The sequence below is a fragment of the Schistocerca nitens genome, chromosome 3 (assembly GCF_023898315.1).
Source record: "Schistocerca nitens isolate TAMUIC-IGC-003100 chromosome 3, iqSchNite1.1, whole genome shotgun sequence".
Classification (NCBI taxonomy): domain Eukaryota; kingdom Metazoa; phylum Arthropoda; class Insecta; order Orthoptera; family Acrididae; genus Schistocerca; species Schistocerca nitens.
Genome location: NC_064616.1, coordinates 854195066 through 854202062, shown reverse-complemented (window position 1 = coordinate 854202062; position 6997 = coordinate 854195066). Strand labels below are relative to the sequence as shown.

The following is a 6997-nucleotide window of genomic DNA, read 5'->3' as shown; positions in this document are numbered from 1 at the left end:
TGCTCGTCCGAAAATACGACCTGACGTCTATCTACTGTACTTTCTCTATGTTTATGTATACATCATTGTATCTGCAGAACTGCTGCCACTGTAATCTGAAAGAAATGCGTCCAGTCGGCTTCACACGCCTTTAGCTACGATAACGCATTTGTAAACTGACTCCCTGCACACTCGGTGTGTTACTTGTAATCCACCCCGCCTGCACATGACGCATACTCGATTAGTTTCGGGTGCTGGAACAATTGGCGGCCATACTACGCATTGCGACTGACTGGTAATATTAAATGTGAACAGCGTATTGAAGTCAGGCGCGGAATGCTAAAGCTCCTTCTTTATGAGTTTTAATATAAATCACTGTTGACTTATCCGCTTCTCTGTTGAGTTTCTCGCGAGGTGAATAACTGATTGTATCGGGAAAACATTCCTACAATACAGTTCTCCCATGGAAGAAGGAAAAGGGCTTAGAGTACTAGAAACGATGCAGTAGCTCAATTAGTCGACAATAGAGGAGATACTTGCCCGTGGCTTTGTCGAAGTAATAGCAAAGTTTTCATAAATTCGGTTAACGATCAAACGATATTTCCATATTAATTGCTAATCACTCGTCATCAGCAACTCCTCTCTCGTACTTAGGGATAGAATTTTGCCGCCCACGGTGGCCGAGTGGTTCTAGGCGCTTCAGTCCGGAACCGCGCGACTGCTACGGTCGCAGGTTCGAATCCTGCCTCGGGCATGAATGTGTGTGATGTCCTTAGGTTAGTTAGTTTCAAGCAGCTCTAAAAGTTCTAGGGGACTGATGACCTCAGATGTTAAGTCCCATAGTGCTCAGAGCCATTTGAACCATTTTTGATAGAATTTTCATATCGTCTGCCAAAATGAGTTAAGGACACTGGAGTAATGGAGATGGAATGTAGGTAGGGAGGTAACGGTTTAACGTCCCGTCAAGGACCAGGTCATTATAGACGGAGTACAAGCACGGAATGGACAACGATGGAAGGGAAATCGATCGCGTCGTTTCCAGAGGAACTATTCCAGCATTTTCGCAAAAGTGGCGTAGGGAAGTCGCGAATAAGCTAACTCTTGATGGCTAGTCCGTGCTTCGAACGCAGTTCATTCCGACTGCAAGTCCAATGTGCTACCCAATGCGCCACCACTCTGGGTTAATGGAGATGAAACAATGGGAAAATGGATGAAGGAAAGAAGATTAGGGCATAATGTCCTGTCGAATACGCGATATGTAAAATTATGAAGACCAAAATTCTAAATTCTGCATCTACATGAAAGGCAAGCCACCTTAAGTGAGTGGCGGAGGGCACCTTACCACTACTAGTCATTTCCTTTCTTGTTGTACTCGCAAATAGAGCGAGAGAAAAACGAATATTTATGCCTCCGTATGAGCCCTAATTTTTCGTATCTTGTCTTCGTAGTCTTTACGCGCAGCGTATGTTGGCGGCAGTAGAATAGTTTGGCAGTCAGATTCAAATGCCGATTCTCTAAATTTTCTCAATAATGTTTCTCGAAAAGAACGTCACCTTCTCTCCAGGGATTCCCGCTTGAATTCCCGAAGCATTTTAGTAACAGTTACGTGTTGTTCGAATCTACCGATAACAAATCTAGCAGCCCACCTCTGAATTGCTTCGATGTCTTCCTTCAATCCGACCTGGTACGGATGCCAAACACTCGAGCAGCAGTCAAGAATAGGTCGCACCAGCGATCTCCTCCACAAAAGTCCTTACAAAACTGCTTCGCCAGACACCACAGTGAATTCTCCGTATTAGACCGTGGCACGGATATGAAAATGATTAACAGAAGAAGAAGAAGAAGAAATGAACGAGTAACTGAAAAACAGCTCGAATCCTAGATAGAGGAAAGGCCTCAAGAGTTAGTGTGGCTCCCGTTAACATTCTGCAGAAGACTAGGCTGCACTTCTAGCACTAGTTCACCTTAAATCGCTGGTTCAACGGAGCGTCCCACGTTACTGGGAAAGGATCAGAGCCGTTGCAGTCGATAAGAGAAGTGGAAAGACCGATACGCAGAAATACCGCTCTAACTCACTGACAACGATTCTTTGAAGAGTTGTTGAACACTGTGAGGATGTTCGAAAACGACGTTTGTGTGTAGAAGATGGAAGGGGTACGCCAGGCTTAACCTTCCGATGGGCGCACCTGTGAAACTCGCACGAGCGGGCGCGTGCGGCATTGACTGATGCCTCCAGAAAATCAGCTTTACCGCTCATGTAGCAGCCCTATTTTCGATGTAAGGTAGGCAAAATCATTAGAAACAAATGGCGATATCGAACGGAATTATATGTTTGGTTCTTGAGCATGATTCAAACACCATCACTACCGCTCATCACATACACATTAACGTGGTAGCACTCCGTGCTGCCATGCGCCCACCGGACGGTTAACAACCTCATCCGAGGGACACATCACTATCAAAACTGTTACTCCGTGAGACACTGTGGAGAAGTTTGTCAATTAATCTAAGACACTGGTGAAAACTACGGTGGTTAGGAACTTTACCTTTTCGGCCCCATTATTCACCAAAGGTTTTCACTGACTGAAGTGAACAAATACTTTGCACTGAAATCAAAGACAAGAGTGTACTAGTATTGGTATCACGTTCAACAGGATGGCAAAGACATCAGTTTAGGAAAGGTTACCAAATGAATATCTTCTGTATTGGTGAAAGCAGCTATGCCTGTAGGTAGCAGCAACACGAAATGTAGCTTCTAACTAAGGGTCAGCGGTACGCCTTCCGATCTAATGATGATCGATATTACAGGCTCTTACTACTGCTGTTACTTCTACTCGCATTACAGGACTATTGACAAGATGGCGCCTAGCAAGAGTCCCATTGATATGAACACTGCCTGCCCGACGCGCAGATTACGTGTTAGTTGCTTCTGAAAACTAAGTGGTGACTGAATGATCTTGCTTGGTCCTATTTAAAAATTCAAACCCAGCAAGTAAGAAGCATGCTAACATGATTGACACTATTTTCTATTGTCATCCACCATTCACGTTTTTGAGAAAAAATATGCTACTTGAACAAACGCGTTCTGAGACAGAACTTTACAGAGCTGTTAGATTTCAGTGACCTAGCTAGTGTTAATCGTCGACTACTGCCACGCAGAGGTATCCTTGTGCTCATGACGTCATCCGTCATACAAGGAACTTACATGTAAACGGTGGAACGCTTCACATTTTTGCGTATCACCCTTGTACTGCGACCAAGTTAAACTTCTCTTTGTCGTTACAGTATTAGCATATATATTTCCGACGCGAGTGCATCTAAGCTTAAGGGGCACACCCATTTTGGCGAAAACTAGTAATTATGAAAGAAAGGGGGTTACATCACAGTAAAAACCATCCAAAAATACTTCCTCACCTACAGAATAACACGGTATCACTTCCGTCTCTTTCTCGTCTCAAGAAATCATAGAAAATTATAATGAAACTTTTTAACTTGTTAATTAATAATTGGACAAAAATCACTCTTCAGTTTACTCTAGGGTCCCTATTTCCTGGTTATGTCAACCCCATTGATTGATGCATGCCACAGAACTGCAGCATCAGTCTTGGGTTATACAGGGTGTTACAAAAAGGTACGGCCAAACTTTCAGGAAACATTCCTCACACACAAATAAAGAAAAGATGTTATGTGGACATGTGTCCGGAAACGCTTAGTTTCCATGTTAGAGCTCATTTTAGTTTCGTCAGTATGTACTGTACTTCCTCGATTCACCGCCAGTTGGCCCAATTGAAGGACGGTAATGTTGACTTCGGTGCTTGTGTTGACATGAGACTCATTGCTCTACAGTACTAGCATCAAGCACATTTCAGTCGAAGTGTTCGTACGCTACCCAACAACAGATTCCGTGACCGATTGATTGGTAGAGGCGGACCAATTCCATGGCCTCCACGCTCTCCTGACCTCAACCCTCTTGACTTTCATTTATGGGGGCATTTGAAAGCTCTTGTCTACGCAACCCCGGTACCAAATGTAGGGACTCTTCGTGCTCGTATTGTGGACGGCTGTGATACAATACGCCATTCTCCAGGACTGCATCAGCGCATCAGGGATTCCATGCGACGGAGGGTGCATGCATGTATCCTCGCTAACGGAGGACATTTTGAGCATTTCCTGTAACAAAGTGTTTGAAGTCACGCTGGTACGTTCTGTTGCTGTGTGTTTCCATTCCATGATTAATGTGATTTGAAGAGAAGTAATAAAATGAGCTCTAACATGGAAAGTAAGCGTTTCCGGACACATGTCCACATAACATATTTTCTTTCTTTGTGTGTGAGGAATGTTTCCTGAAAGTTTGGCCGTACCTTTTTGTAACACCCTATAGAGTCTTGGTCTGCTTTTTAACTTCTTCATAGCCGGCCAGAGTGGCCGAGCGGTTAAAGGCGCTACAGTCTGGAACTGCACGACCACTACGGTCGCAGGTTCGAATCCTGCCTCGGGCATGGATGTGTGTGATGTCCTTAGGTTAGTTAGGTTTAAGTAGTTATAAGTTCTAGGGGACTTATGACCACAGCAGTTGAGTCCCATAGTGCTCAGAGCCATTTGAACCATTTTTTTAACTTCTTCATAGTACAATTTTAGGAAAGGCACTAACTTTCCTGTAGGAATACATACGAGGGTTGGAACTTCAATATTGGCAACTACCTATTGACAGGTCGTACAATATAGATACGTGTTTCAAAGTTTTACTGACCTTCAAAGTAGTCACCAGCACTGTGTATAACCCGTTGCCAGCGATGTGGAAGTTGTAGGATACTCTTAGCAGTGCCAGTTGTGTTGACATTCGAGCGGCGCGGTCTGTTGCCGACGAATTTGTAGCACTTCTTAAGCGAATGCCGTGAGGTGTTTCCTTCAGTTTAGAAATCGAGTTGAGCTTACGGGGGCTTAACACAACCTACGACCAGCTTAGAGACAGAAGTGATGACACTTTCTGCAGGACCTGACCATCATTTTGCAGGACAATGCCCAAGCACGTACAGTGCAAGCTGTTATTGATTTGTTTGACTGATGGGGCTGCTAAGTGCTATACCACCTACTGCACTCCCCTGACTTAAGCCCTCGTGAGTTCAACTCGATTTCTAAACTGAAGGAAACACTTCACGCCATTCGTTTCAGAACTGCTACAAATTCGTCAGGCAATAGGCCGCGCCGCTCGAACTGTTAACACAACTGGCACTGCTAAGAGTATCCTACGACTTCCACATCGCTGACAAACGGTTATACACAATACTGGTGACTACTTTGAAGGTCAGTAAAACTTTGAAATACGTATCTATTTTGTACGAGCTGTAAATAAATAGTTGCCACTATTAAAGTTCCAACCCTCGTATATTGGTTTTCCCACAGTGGAAATATTCTCTGTACGCTCGTATTTAAGTGTCTTCATAACGTCTCGTCAAATTAGAAACTGAGTACTAGCTCAGCTGGAGATGTACAGAAGTGGCATGTTTAACGAGGAGAGCACGGCAAGGGCCATAACCCGATTTCGGAGAAACTTCGCTCAGTCGAAGAGGGGTCAAAATAAGCGAACACGTATCTCGCGTTATCCGCACATACTCGACCGTTTCAGAGAAAACGACGGTCAAAGCTTTCGAGGTACTTTATGGGCCTTTCAGTGAGTAAACTGTTCATCGGAAGCTGTAGTCTGACTTTTCTTAAAATTCTTTATTCAAAAAACAATTTATACATGATCAACCCACTGCCTAACTACATTAGGGGGTCCTAATTCTACATTTACATTGCAATTACTGCAGCTACATTATTTACTACAGGTCCAAGATGCTACTCCAGGCGAGCGTAAAAATGAATGTGCGCAACGGAAAATAATAAACACTAAAATGATGATTTGGCCCTGTCTGACTACCCCCTGAAGCAGATATTAGGACCTCTTAATGCTCTTTTTTACATATAAATTACAATCTATACATAAATGAATGGTGAAGGCAATTAATACTACTAAATGGTAAACATTGTTGTTCAATATATATTTATTACAGATTAAAATCAATCCCTTTAGTACAGTTGTCTATATTTCCCAACTAAAATTATTAATCAATGGCCCAACTCTGGCCTTTATTATGACTGCGCGGTCTAATATCACTAACGCGAAATGACTGACATCATGTACCAACCAAACACTAAAGACACTACTTTCAAAGATGATCTACGGTGATGTGGAACCTCAGTGGAAATAAACTAACGTTATCACAGTTGTTTAGCTTTATAGCCCTAACAAGCCGAAGCAATTTGTGTTATCACCGTATGTACTGCGTCTGGTGCGTCGATGGAAGAAATCCATCCACAAATAATCTCTTTCAAACACTAGGACGGCAGAAGGCGGTCCTCTGACTAATATACTCTAATACTGTCTCTTCTCCTTACTGTGTTCTACAGATGAGAAACGCGAACACGCAGCTACAAGGACGGAGTTCAGATAACGTCTCAACGTAAGTATAGGCAGAAAAAGTGCTCTCAATTACTGAACACTACGTACTCAACGACGACTTCCAACCCGGAGGCGAAGTCCAGAATCCTATAGGTTCGCAACAGTACAGTGTCTATCTGTTCTAACTATAAACTCTCCTGAGAGCAAAGACAACACGTCCGTCTGTAGCAACAAAGCTGATACCGAGCGACCGTCACACACGGGCGCTCACAACGGAAGACCTCGCCTCTCCACCGCTGGCTTCCCAGCAAGGCTCGGCTCCCCACCCTCGTAATTCTGAAAACGAATCATATTCCCGAAACCACAGAATATTCTCCCTCTCTACAGATCCTTCCGAACGCCGACCAACCATAGCCGGCCGCTGTGGCCGAGCAGTTCTACGCGCTTCAGTCCGGAACCGCGCTACTGCTACAGTTGCAGGTTCGAATCCTGCCTCGGGCATGGATGTGTGTGATGTCCTTAGGTTAGTTAGGTTTAAGTAGTTCAAAGTGATGACTGATGATCTCAGATGTTAAG

At 43.9% G+C, this 6997-nt stretch overlaps 1 non-coding gene across 1 annotated transcript; it reads right to left on the bottom strand.

The window, feature by feature from the left end:
- Positions 1 to 3187: 3187 nt before the first annotated feature.
- On the bottom strand, positions 3188 to 3294 carry LOC126250480 (U6 spliceosomal RNA). The gene has a single exon (XR_007545707.1). It is a non-coding gene; the product is annotated as a U6 spliceosomal RNA (small nuclear RNA).
- Positions 3295 to 6997: the final 3703 nt, after the last annotated feature.